The sequence below is a fragment of the Amblyomma maculatum genome, chromosome 7, assembly GCF_055883805.1.
Source record: "Amblyomma maculatum isolate TAMU_Amacu chromosome 7, ASM5588380v1, whole genome shotgun sequence".
In the NCBI taxonomy this organism is placed as follows: domain Eukaryota; kingdom Metazoa; phylum Arthropoda; class Arachnida; order Ixodida; family Ixodidae; genus Amblyomma; species Amblyomma maculatum.
In genome coordinates this window covers 90,119,779-90,133,524 of record NC_139350.1, presented here as the reverse complement: position 1 = coordinate 90,133,524, position 13,746 = coordinate 90,119,779, and the positions used below count along the sequence as shown (strand labels likewise).

The window sequence follows — 13,746 nt, the reverse complement described above, 5'->3', positions numbered from 1 at the left end:
GCGTCTTTGGAGTGCATTTAAAAAATGGCGCTGTGAGAAAAAAAGGCAAACTAAATTGAAAACTGAACTTCAGTTGTCTGACTGCATGCTAAATGGTGGGGTATCCGTATGCAATGCAGAAGGCACCAAAGTCATTGCGCAAGTTATCGTTAGCGGGCTGATGATGGTCAATGGCCACTGTAGGGAAAGAGCTTTCTTTCGCCTCTCCCATAAAAGAAAGAATGGGGGTACAATTTGATTTTTCCAGGAGAAGACTTCTTGCTCAGGAAGAAATATCGGCATATTTTGTTTCTCATTATGAACAATTTTTAATAACGATTAAACAGGGCATCACCAAAACGCACAGAAACAAGTATTAAACATGTCTGCAGTCATCACATTCAAAAAAGTACAATGCTCCACGGACATATCTGATTCAAATTTTACAAAAAAAAAAAAAAAAAAAGAAAACTTCGTGTTGTGGAGCTCTCCGACGGTATAGATTACTCTGCCGTGGCACTCCTTCACAACGTCCAAATGCTCCTGGTGGCCCACCTGAAATGTTTTTAAAAGATGTCTAGACTGTTCGGACTCAAAAAAAAAAATTGACAAATTTCATGCCCCACACAATCTCTCAATTATATTCTGCCCTGCTGAAAAGCAATGACCCTGACCAAGGGCATCAAGCTGCTCTAGCAAAACCAAAAAATGGTTAAAGCAAAATCAGTTCACAGACTTTGCAGACATGAGTTTTTTTTTTTTTTTTCCCCAATTTTGAAGCCTTCAGACTTACTGGAGCTTGGTGTCAGTCACGAAAACATTCACAGCTAGTACGAATGCATACCTCATTGCTTGACCGCATACCATTGGTTCTTTTTGTGAACACAGCCTGTGCTCCCAAACTCACGGTCACATAACACAGTGCGACTATCTATTATGAAGGCCAGACAGTCCAGTATAAGGACCGTGTAGAGGAGCAAGAGAATCCTGGTTCTTTTCAATCACACTGTACCTAAGTACAGCCTTTGCCAAAAGTTTAGAACCAAGAGGGTTTGCTTTTAAGCCGTATATTAGGGTAGGACGAAAAATCTTCTTGCCTTTAATAAGTTTGGAAACCTGGGAATGCATTACGAGCAACATAGTATAGCTCGGAAGAAGACCCCCTAGGCTCTAGAATTTTTACAAAGGGTGCACAGGGCACCAAGTTGAGCATATTCTAGGAGGAAAAAGAAGCATGAGCATCCAGGCAATCAGTCTCAAAGGGACACAGAGCACAAAGCCATCCAATTTTTGTACTTATCAAAAATCAATTACACAGCTCCTTCTGTGTAATCTGATAGTTGTCCAAAGTGAAAAGACACTTTTACTGCTGGGAACATTGATTTGTAATTTCCCTTCACTCCACTCAAACTTGTGGAGCCAACAAAAATTATAAAGGGCATCGTGACCACCATTTTGAAATGAATGCATGTCCAAGAACCTGTGCCAAAAACGTCAAATCACGTAGTTTACTTGCGAAATTTGTCAGTGATATAGTGACATCCTTATTTTACTTCTTGCCATTTCCGGTATGTACTGTATCTACATATACATAACAAGAGGAAGGATAAGAGCTTCAGAAAATGAAAAAAAGAAAAGTTAGAGAGGAAAAATTTATAATGTAATCTTTATTAAATATCAGGCCAGCTGCAACCGAGGGCTCTGAAGCAGGGAAAGTGGCATGCAAAAATATAGCAGCAATTAAAATTTTGATGTTACTTGACAGGACACGCTAAATATATGCACAACACTTTTGAGTGAAGCAATGTCTGCAACACGTTAATACATGCTGCCTTCACGCTTCCTTTTCCTCAGTCTGCTGCTCGTATGACGTTCTTTCCTTTGAACTCCATTCAATTCTTTTGGTGTCTACTCTTCGTAAATTGCTTGAGACACCACCTTTCCACGTTCATAGCCACCCTTCCCTATTCCTATGAATGCCATGTGCCTCGTCACACGGTTGTCGCAATTTGCAGTCCCCTAGCAACTCATGCGCTTGATGGTGAAGGCAGCTGTATTTTGAAAAAGACAAAAAAAAAAAGTGCACTATATTCAAATGTTGAACCTAATGCGAACTGCATGGTCTGAAAAAAAAAAAAAAAAAAAAAAAAAAAAAACTGCATTCCATTCATGTAAATATGGTAAAAACTTCATTTTCTGTGAAAGTAGCATTCTTAAAGATGCTACAATATACTGGCTCAGAGAAGCTTCAATTTCTCCTCACTGGCAAGGGCAGCTACTGCTTGAATGAAAAAATAAATGCCATGCGGCCACTGCAATCAATGCACAGTCAAAGCCAACAAGCCACAACACCTGCTGTTAATATTCCACACTCTTGCTCATTACTTACTGTTATTAGTTCCCTGAAGTCTGTCAATGACTGCCTCGGCCTCTTTCTGGTCTGCAATAGTGCTGGCCAATCGCAGCTCAGCTTTGATGAATCTATGGCAAGCAAGAAAGGAAAAGAAAAAAAAAATGAAATGCGCTGCATTATTTCTCTGTCAGCAGTCACAAGGAACTATAGCTAGGCTTGTAGTTATTAAACAGTTACAGTAAAGCATCAGATTTGTATAGGGTTCCCTGCCAGTACCTGTGTAATGGTTATGGTGCCAGAGGTTTGTTAATTCCCACGTAACTGGGCTCTCAATAGTCAGTTCGCATAGGCTTCTAATAAAGTGCTGAGTAGGGAGACTTGTTTTCACATAAACTGAAGCATTATATGAGGCTGTGGCAGGAAGAAATAAATTTAAAATAAACTAACAAAGACAGGCAGATGATATGAAGACAAAGAAGCATGTAAAACATTTGTGCATTGTTTCAGGAGCAACATGTCTTCAGAACTTTACACTGTCTCTAAACACCTTAGCACCAGAATGAATTGCAGAAAAACTTTTTTTCTATCATTTTTTTTTTTTAATATTTACAGACAAATGATGTAAAGTCTGACAGCCGACTTTCTTCTGCCACAGCTTCATGGACATATACCACCCAAGACATTTAGCATATCCAATCCAGCTCATAGAAACAGAGCCCCAGATGAACCAATAGACCTCTTCTAGCCTATGTCGTTACAGCACATGTACCAGCTGAAGTCTCCAAGATACTGTACCGCTGATAACAGCATGAGGCTGCATAACTAACAATGAGTTCATTGGCCCTTAGTAGAGTGGACCGACCCAAAAAGACAGAAATGAGCATTTCACAGAGATAGAGCATGACAATAGACGCAAAAGACACAGTAATGAGCGTTTTAAAGAGATAGAGCATGACAAACTTCATGCTTCATGACAACCATCGATGTGACCCATCTGCAGAGCAATGCTGAAAGCGGCCAGCAAGCTGTAGTCTGCGCCAACAACAAAATAGGCAGTTTTAATCAACACAAATGCTTGGCAGACAAAATTGTGGATAAAATATCTGGTATTGGTCATATTGGTGAAAGAGGTAAAATTATCGGAAAGCATTGATCGCGCACGGCGTCAACAAGTGTTTCTCTGATGCACTACTGCAGCCTTACCGTACTGTGATGCGTAAGTGAAGCTACTATCAGCGTAGCAGGCAATATACAACAAAAGAAGACCTCAGCTTGGATTTTATGCTATGAAAACAGCAGTATGCATCTGTTTGTACACAATTACTAAAGAATAGTAGCGCTGCATACATTCCTAAGAAAATGTCACACTTGGTAAGTGCTTAATGGCTTGGTTCGGTTTAATAGGTGCAGCTTAACATTCCAAAGTGACTCAGGCTGTAAGGGACGCTGCAGTGGAGGGCTCCAGAAATGCACTAAAATCACATATTACATGTTCTATTACCCTGAATCATTAGCAATTTTATGCGGTAGAATTAACTAATTAAGTAGAAGAGATTAAAATAAATGCCACTGGGCAGTAGCAGCTGTGCAGTAAGGCTGTGGGCAGGGCCCAGAGAAAATGGCGAGGGCTAATAACTGGCAATGACAGCAAGGCACCACGCTGCCCAGCTACCATCCGACTGCTCCAATCTCTATAATCGATGCCTCTGCAAGCTGACCATTGCAGCACCGCCGACTACTATCGTAGTACAATAGACAAGGACAGTAGTTTTGTGGCGAGAAGAAACACAGAAACACCCTGGTCATTCTCAATGTCTGTATTCTCAAAAAAACTAGCGGCCGACTCTCACAAAAATTTGATCACTTCTGGCTTTTTATTTTTAGAGGTTCTCAAACCCTAGCTCCAGTGCCTTCTTTTCAGACATGCCCGCTGATATTTTCATGCTTTTTCTCAATCACGTGCAGGCATTCCAGGCAATTCTTTACCAGCACACCTTCCACTAGGCAACCAATGTTGACATTTGTCATGTCGACAGCAGCACCACAACACAGCCCAGCGAGGGAAGCAAGCAGTTTCTAGTGCACCTATTTTCACGCTGCATGCCTCAGCTTGAAGGCATTAGATTGCACACTATATTGAAGCCACACGTGGATCCATCAGTTAACTGGGCTACATCCAGAGCTGCTATGCAAGCAATGTTTTGCGAGTCAATGCTCGCTTGTCATGTCTCATGGTGTGGTCGCGTGTGTGTAGCGGCCTAAGCGGCTGATGGCAGGAGTTCTTTATTAGCCAGTAGATCAATTTCAACACCGCCTCTGCTTCTGGATGCCCCTGGCATGCAGATATGCTTAAAGCCTTCCAGAATCCAGGGTAAAACGAGAGAAAGAAGATAAGAAGATGGCTACATGGTATGAACGAGGCACTGAACAGGGATAGAAGTGGGGGGGGGGGGGGGGGGGGGGAGGGGAGAGCTTCAGAAGTCGAGCTAACGTTTTGACAAGTGAACTTGTCTTCGTTTGGGCAGCGCGATCATCACTGGCGGGGGTTTAAATACGATCTTGTTTCCGAAGAAGAAAAGCTAGGGAGGGTGGAGGGGGAATGTGGGGCAGAAGAAAGTGGGTCAAGGAGTGAAAAATGTTTCTCCAGTATGTATTTCTCAACCTGGAACCAGTGATCCTGTGGCATGAAAAAGAAAATAAAAAGCGGCAGCAACGGGAAAAGCTACAATGTGGGGTGGATAATGTGTCAGCGCCTATAGCAGGTTGATGCTGACACACCTTTCTTGAAAGTGGACAGTTGAAAAGGGACAGGCATTCTAAAGGGTCCTGATAAAGAATACATCTGCAGGGGAACAGTTCTCAAAAATTTTCCGCAAGGAGAGCAGAAAGACAAAGAAACAGAATAATAAAAGGTCAAGTGAGTTACGGCTGCCACGTCTTGAAGAAAAGGGTTCAAGGGCCAACCAAAGTAGGAAGTGATAAGAAAGAAACATGTTTGGAGAAACATGTGCAGCTTATGCTATTATGGAGGGGGGGATAGAGTGTACATGTGCTGTGAATAAACTGTACAATTAAAGCTACTATGTGGGATTGTTTTCCCGACTAGTTATGGCACAGAGGGAATATATATAAGGGATTCTAACGTTCCTTTTGAGATATTTATCCCTGCTGGTTCCAGTGTTCTAAATTTATGGATTAGATATGTCTCTCTATATTTTCTGTCCCTTGCAGATTTAAAGGGACACTAAAGAGAAAAATGAAGTGGGCTTGCATCGATAGAATGCCAGTTCCTGGTTACAAAAAAGCCACTCTTACTGAAAACAGGGCTGTTATAAGGTAGTAAACAGGAATACAGGTATCGCCGCCACAGCCGAAACGGCCGAGGCTCGCAACTACAAATCACGTGACGCGCAAGAGATCCCGGAGGCTGACAAATGCAAATTACGTTGACCGTTTGAATTGATAACATGATTTTATCACAAGTAAACGACGGCAAAAAGGAAAAGACAACGTAAATCTTGCAAGGCAAATATAAAAATATACTCATTTCGTCTGCTTGTCGGCAAATGCCGCTAGTCTCTCAGCTAACACGGCGCTACAGGCGTCCACTTCAGTCCCGGTTATGTTCCAGCTCGGGCACTTCGTGCGTGCTCGGAGCAACAGATGCGCTTACCCTAAGTGTGTATCAAATGAAGATCATGCACGCACCTGCGAAGTATTCTCCGCTCCCCACACGCCAGCAATCACGGAGTCTCCTCTTGCGTCATAGTGTTCGTCATCCTACCCTACTACGTAGTAGGAGAAAAGTTTGAATTTGACCAGCGGGAACAAAAAAAAAAGAAAACACAACTTTTTATCTCAATATCTCAGCAATAATTCGATTTTTTGCTGCCGGATATGCAGCGACAGTGTCACCAAATGGTGTTTATTAGATTTTGATACCATATTTGGATGTCTTTATTGTCCCTTTAAAGCCTGACTGGAGAATTTCTTTGAACTTATGGTCTTTCTGAATGAAATGCTGGGAAACCGCTTTCGGGAGGCTTTTTGCCCATGTCTGCCCTATGGCCATTAAGCCTTATGTTCATTGATTGCCCTGTCTCTCCGATGACTGTTTATGACAGAAGGAGCATTCTAGAAGGTAGAAAACGTTTGAAGATGTGCAATTAAAACCTGATTTTATGTTGAAAGTGAAATCGCTTGCAGTACTTTTAACCGTGGTGTCTTTTTGTATATGATTGCACGTCTTACATCTGGGTCGAGATGTGGTTGTGGTTGTGTTCGATGCTTTTTGTCGAGTTTAGAATGTACTAGAATATACAGTCAGTAGAATATCTCAGTCATGAACACGTCGAAGTCATCCACTATGCAGAAATCCAACATGACCCTGAGGCACACTTAGCCAGAGATAGACTACACCAGAATGCTGAATTGGGCGAGTTGGTGCATTTGCATTTTAGGAAACGTAGCGCAAAGAAGACAAGGACCTTCTTACACCAGCTTTAACTAGGACGTGATCATACTTCCAACACTTATATCCTCGCCCAGGATGCCCGATCTGTAACAACGAAGATGTCGAGGCCGACATCCACCACTTGCTGTGGGACTGCCCAGCACTCAAGCCAACACGAATCCGGCACCTGAGCATAGCTGGCCTTTCAGCAACCAATCCTGCCTCATACGTCACTTGGACACAGGGACCTCATCATCGCTCACTTCTGGACTTCATAAAATCAGCCAACCTTTTTCCATTCATTTAATCATTTATTCATCCTTCATCTCATAACCTACTGATGCTCTGAGGCAATAAATATCGACTTAAAAAAAAAAAAAAAAAGAAAAGGACTCGCTTCGTGTGTGTATCCCTCATTTTGTCCTTGTCTTCTTTGCGCTACATTTCCTAAAATGAAAATAGACTACACCCCAACTTTTTAGGCGTCCAACTAATACCAAACACGATTAAATATATAGAATGACGAACTTATTTAAGTAGACGCAACCATGTGAACCTATCACATGCACCTCTCAGGCCAGCACAGAACAAGCGACCACACACGAAACTTACAACTTACAGAAACTTACAGAAATATGCACTCCACCAGCACCATTATAGTCTAGTGAAAGACTGCAATACAGGCTATTCCCATACTTAGGTTTGTGACCATGCATCAGCCCTAGAAGTGCAAGACAAAGGAACAAAACTGCACGTAACGTCCTGCTACTGGGTTGTGAAAGCATGTGACCAAAATGGCGACATTTGGTTGGCTGCCAGCGAGACTGCTTGTGACCTGCCGCTGTTTCGCCATCCTGACCATGGTACAAAACGCGGAATATTTATAGATTCATCGAACGCTACTGCCTAAAAGGCAAAAAAAAGGTAGAGATAAGAGGTGCACTAGGAGCTTGGCATTGCCGCATACTGCTATCTGCAACCAGCAACAGAGCAATGATGCTTTGCAATGGCCCAGAAGCACGCCATCTCCGACAAAAAATTCCTGCTGCATACGGACAGTGTAATCACGATGGTGCGCGTGATAAAGTGATGCCTAAACAGCTTTCATGGGCAAATAGGCAAGGCAGATCGAGGCTTTTGGCGAAGTTAGTGATTCTGCAGCATTGGCAGTCGCAGGGCTTGACGAACTATGACAAAAGCTACAAGGTTATGCGCCTCAAATGAACATGTAGCGGGCGCTTCGCGATCTAGGTCAGCCGGGTGAAACTGCACGGCGCAGCCATCGATGCCATTCAAAAATCACAATATGCGATATGTGGGGCACAGGAGACACGTAGTTCGGGAAGGAGGGGAGAAGAGGGAAAAGTGGTGGCCAAGACCAACTGAGGCGATCTTGTGTGACTGCTGTGTTAGTTCCAGCAGCAGGTCCCAGAACTGGGAATCAGTCAGGGCTAAACTAACCTCCAAAAAACGCTTTTTCTTTTTGCAGGCGTGGTTGCCGTTTACTCTCTCAGTGGTGCACGTTGCCCTTTATCTGCGCTCCCATAGCCAGCTCGACTTCTTTTTTTTTCGTGCGTGCTGCAAGCCTTGCCTCACGGCCATAAGGCTTTTGAAAATCTGGCTGTGCTTCCCAGCTGCCTAGTAGCTGAGACAACTCAGAAAGTGCCATTTTAACATCTGTATCCATTTGCTTCTGAATATTAGCCTCGTGGCCTTGGGCTGCAATATCATTATTCCACGGGAAGTATGTCACTATAGCCAAACACTCCTTACTACAACAGTTTGTCATTAAAAATGTCCTTACGAAAAACCAAAAAGAATGTACAATGGTCTATAAACCATTTTACAATGGGCGCTGTCATTTTGTGTATGTGGCGCCATCTAGCGGCCAAGTTGAGAACAACCGCCATGCTGGTATGTGCGTTCCCATCTGCATACCAGGCGACAAGTAGCACACATCGGCATTTTGGAGCTTGAGCATGAAAATTTTTGCTTTCTGAAAGTATCTGGCTGAAAGAAAAAAGGCTTTTCAGCAGCAGCCAAGCCATTCAGTCAGAAATGACCAAAATTTTGCTCCTGATCGGGTCGGCTGAAGGCTGCAAACCTGATTACAATTAGTGTGGAACTTTTATGTGGAACAGAGAGGCGGTGGCACACCACCGGTCACGAGGGTGGTGAAGCAAGCAAGGCAGGGTAGCTTTCGGTCTACTTTTTATTTTTAAATGATTTTTAGATGGCCTACCGTAAAAATTTGAGCAATGAAAGCAAGCGAATGTTACTCGGCCTGGTGTGGCAGGTGAACCTCATTTTGAGCAGTTGATTTCTGCTCTAAAATAAAGTGCTTTTACTACTACTACTATTACTCCTAGCCGTTTCATGTCACGTTTAGGAGCAACGCTAATCGCACTACATCTGTTGAATCAGCCGATCATTCATATACTGGCAGCTACTGCGGAATTTCTCACACCTCCACTGGGCTTCTATTCTTAAGGATCCATTTACTCTGCCCTAGGCTACTTTTGTTGGGTGAAAAAGCTGTGGTGTTGTGGTGTTCAAGCGTCCACCACCAGGCAATCATATTTCAGAGTTGCTTACATGACTCAACCACTGCTTTGCCAGTGTGAGCGGGGAGTGGCGATGACTGCTGTCGACGGCGGGACCTGCTATCTTGCAATTTCTTTGACTTGCCGCTAGCTGCGTTTGTATGATGCTGCCGTCATGCTGACATCCAGATGAAACAAAAAATGGACAACTGGTACTTATGGAATAGTGACCTTAAATTATGGCCCATAATAACATCAGCGAAAGTCGCTTTTATCGGCAATGATATAGCTCATTTCTCGTTGCAATATTTGCTTACTTCAAGACATCACTGCTGTTCCCATGACCATATTCCCATTTATTATCGGCAGCAAAAGCTTACGAGGTGCGTTTAAAAAAATATGTTGTAGTGCTGTTTCACTAAATAATAAGCTGACAACCAATTTATTAGACATCGTTGTCTTCAAGTGGGACATGTTCTTTCATACTTTCATAAACGTCGGTTTACTGCATCGAAATATAGTTTTTCTTTCCCAGGCAGCATCTCGTAAATATTTGCCGCAAGGAATATCATCCACTTGTTGCCCAAAGGCTGCCGTCGTTGAATTGGTATTCAGTTTTTCCGGTCCCTTCTCTATAAACACAATGTTCGGAACTCACACGAAAGGCTGCTAAGGTGAAACACCTCCAATTGGGCCTTGAAATTCAGAGGCTTCTCGTCTTCGCCCAAATGAAAGAGTTGCAACCGGAGCAGCTACACACGAGGATACTGCCGCTGTTAATCTTTTATCTCCTGTTATACATCTCCTTTTGGTTATTTTCTTGTTAATTTGAACAACAGAGTAAAGAAAATGATTTTGCTAGCCACGGAATTTCTTAGCAGCTAAACTGCAGCCGGCGGAAATAAAACGATTAAAGAAATGAAGGAAAAAAAGAGGCAAAAAGAAGAAAAAACAGGGATGGGGTATGTAAAAAGCGTAGAAAATATAAAAAAGGGTGTAAAAATAGTGCATTGCTACCATCAGCTAACCAACTTAGACACTTTTCAGCTATGCTAGACACTCTGTGCGCAACGCAAGCGCTTTCTCCGTAGAATAGCCTGGCTCTCCGCGTCCCCACCTACCAGAGAGGAGGAGCGGCGCTGCGCACTCTGGTGCGAGGCTATTTTCTTCCTCGCCGAGAAAACGGTCTATAGAAGGCAAAATGAAACGACTGCTTCATTTTATGTGAGTTTTTACTATACCGAAGTTTACAACAGTGGAGTTCTACTGGATAAACAGATAAACAGCTAAATACTGAATTTGTTGACTTTTTCCAACCAGTAAATTTCGCAGTTTCATTTGACATCACTGGACCAAAATATTTAAACTGCTAGTTTATACGTCACAGGTATAGGTTGCAGGGGTTAAATTTTTTGCAGCAATTAGAAGGTCATGTTACCAAGGGCTCAGAAGCCATGCTATGCTTTCAATGGCCACTGCTGCTGCTGCTGTTAATGCACATTTTTTTTTTTTTTACCCAGCTGCCAACTGTAGGCACCTTTCTTGACTGAAAACCCCTCAACAAAAACTGATTTGGTGTTGTAAGTAACCTTAATCCCCATTCTCCACTAGCTCCTCCGTGGCTCTAATGTGCAGCACACCAAGTTTTTATTCACAATGCCTGGCAATGAAGCAGGATAAAGCACGTCTTGCACAGGCCACAGGCCGGCATCCACACACGCAGGAAAAATTGATGGGTCATTTTATCGTCATCATTATACACACCCTGGGATGAACACATGCAGTCTGATCCCGAGTTTGCAAATTGCATCTGAATCTCGAGCAATGTGCCGTGGACACAAAGAAATAAAACGTCAGTGCACGTTGAAGAACACCAGATGATCGAAATTTCTGGAGTCCTCCACTACGGCGTCTCTCATGGCCTGAGTCACTTTGAGACTCAGGCTATGAGAACAACCTCACAAACCAAACCAAACCAAATGTAACATATTTCTTTTTTTTAACTAATGCCACATGTCCCATAACCTTTCTTTTTTATGATGCTATTCACCCATGACCAGGCAAGAAGTCTACTTTTCTGGAGGTGTGAGACAGAGTACAACAGACCAACATAGTTTATCTGATTCGCTGAGAGAAAGTTCAGCCAGACGAATTTCATCACAGAGCCTAGCAGAAAATGGCATCTGCATGTACCTCTGCGAAACCCTGAAAGCATGGTTAATGCTGATGCTGATATCAATTCCCACATGGTTAAGAAGGCTTGAACCAATAAATGGTAATCAAGGCAGGCAGCTATCATGAGGTGAATATCACTGATTGCCATAAAGGCTTCTAACAGAGATGTATAGCCCTGAGTATGCCTGCCTAGAGCTGCTGAGCCGTTTGCTATAGAGCAAATAAGCCAAAATGCTTTTGCACCATCCTGCCGTGGTGGTGCAGTGGTTAGGGCACTTGACTACTGTGCCCAAGGATGTGGGATCGAATCACGGCCGTCGCACCTGCTTTTCGATGGAGGCGACAAGCAAGGCGCCCGCGTGCTGTGCGATGTCAGTAAACAATAAAGAACCCCAGTTGCTAGAAATTTCCGGAGCCCTCCACTAGGAAATCACTCATAGTCTGAGTCGCTTTGGGACGATAAACTCCATAAACCAAACCTTTAGCACCAGCCCTCTTCTGGCTGTGAGGGTTGTGTGAGCCACTCGTGTGACTATGCAGCTGCTCAAGAATGCAAGAATTGTCTATGAAACGGCACCCTCAAAATGTCATTTTCTTTGCTCTGTAGAGCACCACTCGAGCCCTCTAAGCAAGCCAGCCGGTCTGTTCCCATGCTTTGACACCCACATTCCAACAGAAATTTAGAAACATTCTAATGCCAACATTTCAGCGCCTATTAAGGAAATGCAAAGGGTCAAACAAAATTTGCATCATACGTTAAGGCCTGCTCATTGTTAAGATGCGAATCTGGTGTGTAAACTATTAACATGAATGTGCACTACAAAAGCGTGCAAATACCCTGTTGACAACTGTTCCAAATTTAAGGGGAGACGCGGGTCGAAAAACGACGATTTTCAATAAAAAAAGTCACTTATGTGATTTGTCTGTTTCAGCAATATTGATCCTTCCTCTTTAATACATAGCAAAATTATTTTAAGTGTCTGTTAAAGCACTCAAGGTGGCTAGAGAAGGGGCAGATATGACCCATGTACAAGCGCGTGACGCATCAAATTGCGGCGTCTCACGCCACTGAAAATTTGCAAGGTGGCAGGCCCACGCTTTTTCTCCCTAAAGCTGGCTTTGCCGCTTCACAAACCCTCCCCCCCCCCCCCCTTCAAGTAATAACAAAAAGAAGTTTCGCCACACAAACCTAGCATTTTCACTGGCCATTTACATCACGTGCGATTTCGGCCACGTCATTGGCTGTTAGTGTGGGAAGTGGCCATAGCTTGTCTGCTCTTCATGCAACACGCAGCTCGCTGTCACGCTTGCTCGCTAGCTTTCTTTCGGCGTGTTTTCAAAATTGCACGCATTTTCGTGCTCCTCGTTGCGATAGAAGCCGAGAAGAAACGTGATTTTCGGTGTCGAAAGTACCGGTCAAACCATGCGTTCAAGGGAAGTCGCCGGCAAAATGAAACGACATGCAGTGGAGACGTCCACAGCAGTTAGGCCTAACCTCGGCGAAGGCGACGCTTTTGACGGCTCAGAGCCGGCCGGGCACTGAAGTTTCAGTGACAGCTTAGACGATTTCGTCAGTGCATCGGATAAGATAAGGATCTTCGAGAATTTGAGCGTTGAGGAGATGTAGCATGGCGAGTGCCTTTATTGGCGAGATCGGTGCCGCGAGCGCACTGGCGAGCAGAGCAGCATGTCGGCAGCGTGGACAGTACTTACTTTCCATTCACGAGTTGGCCAAGAAGCGAAAAGGACTCGCATCGTTTCTAGAGCTGCGTTGTAGCAGTGTAGCGTGTGCCATGTCCGTTGTGTCGTAGTCATGCTTATCACGGTGTGCAGCTCCGATGGACGACACCCTTCAGCCAGCCCGAGGGAGAGTTTCGCCGTGAACGTCAATGCAGTGGTTGTGGCATGCATTATTGGTGCTGGATACAATCAACTTGCCCGATTTTGTGTGGTTCTTGGTTTGCCGAAACAAGTGCACCATAAAGAGTTTAATGCCATAACAAAAAAAGTGCACCTTGTGGCTACAACGCAGTGGCTGACAGAAGCAAGGTCTCAGCATTGCTAACTAGCCAAGAAGGCACATCTTGAGAATGCTGCTCACAAAGTCACTGTGGGAGCAACACATGGTGCTGGTGAATTCTAAAACTGTGCACTGTATCATGATACCCTGGCCTGCATTGTGTGCAATTTTTCATGCAGATAGTGCTGCTACAACAGCAATAAACAGCTTTTGTATCTTTCAA

The 13,746-nt window shown here is 43.8% G+C and overlaps 1 long non-coding RNA gene across 1 annotated transcript in view; it reads right to left on the bottom strand.

Moving 5' to 3' along the window:
* Nucleotides 1-316: 316 nt before the first annotated feature.
* Nucleotides 317-13,746, bottom strand: part of LOC146183927 (uncharacterized) — a 64,671-nt gene continuing 51,241 nt past the window's right edge. The window contains exons 8-9 of the long non-coding RNA XR_014708818.1: nt 2,369-2,460; nt 317-534 (exon numbers count right to left, since the gene is read on the bottom strand). This is a non-coding gene — a long non-coding RNA (uncharacterized LOC146183927). The remainder of the gene's footprint in view (nt 535-2,368; nt 2,461-13,746) is intronic.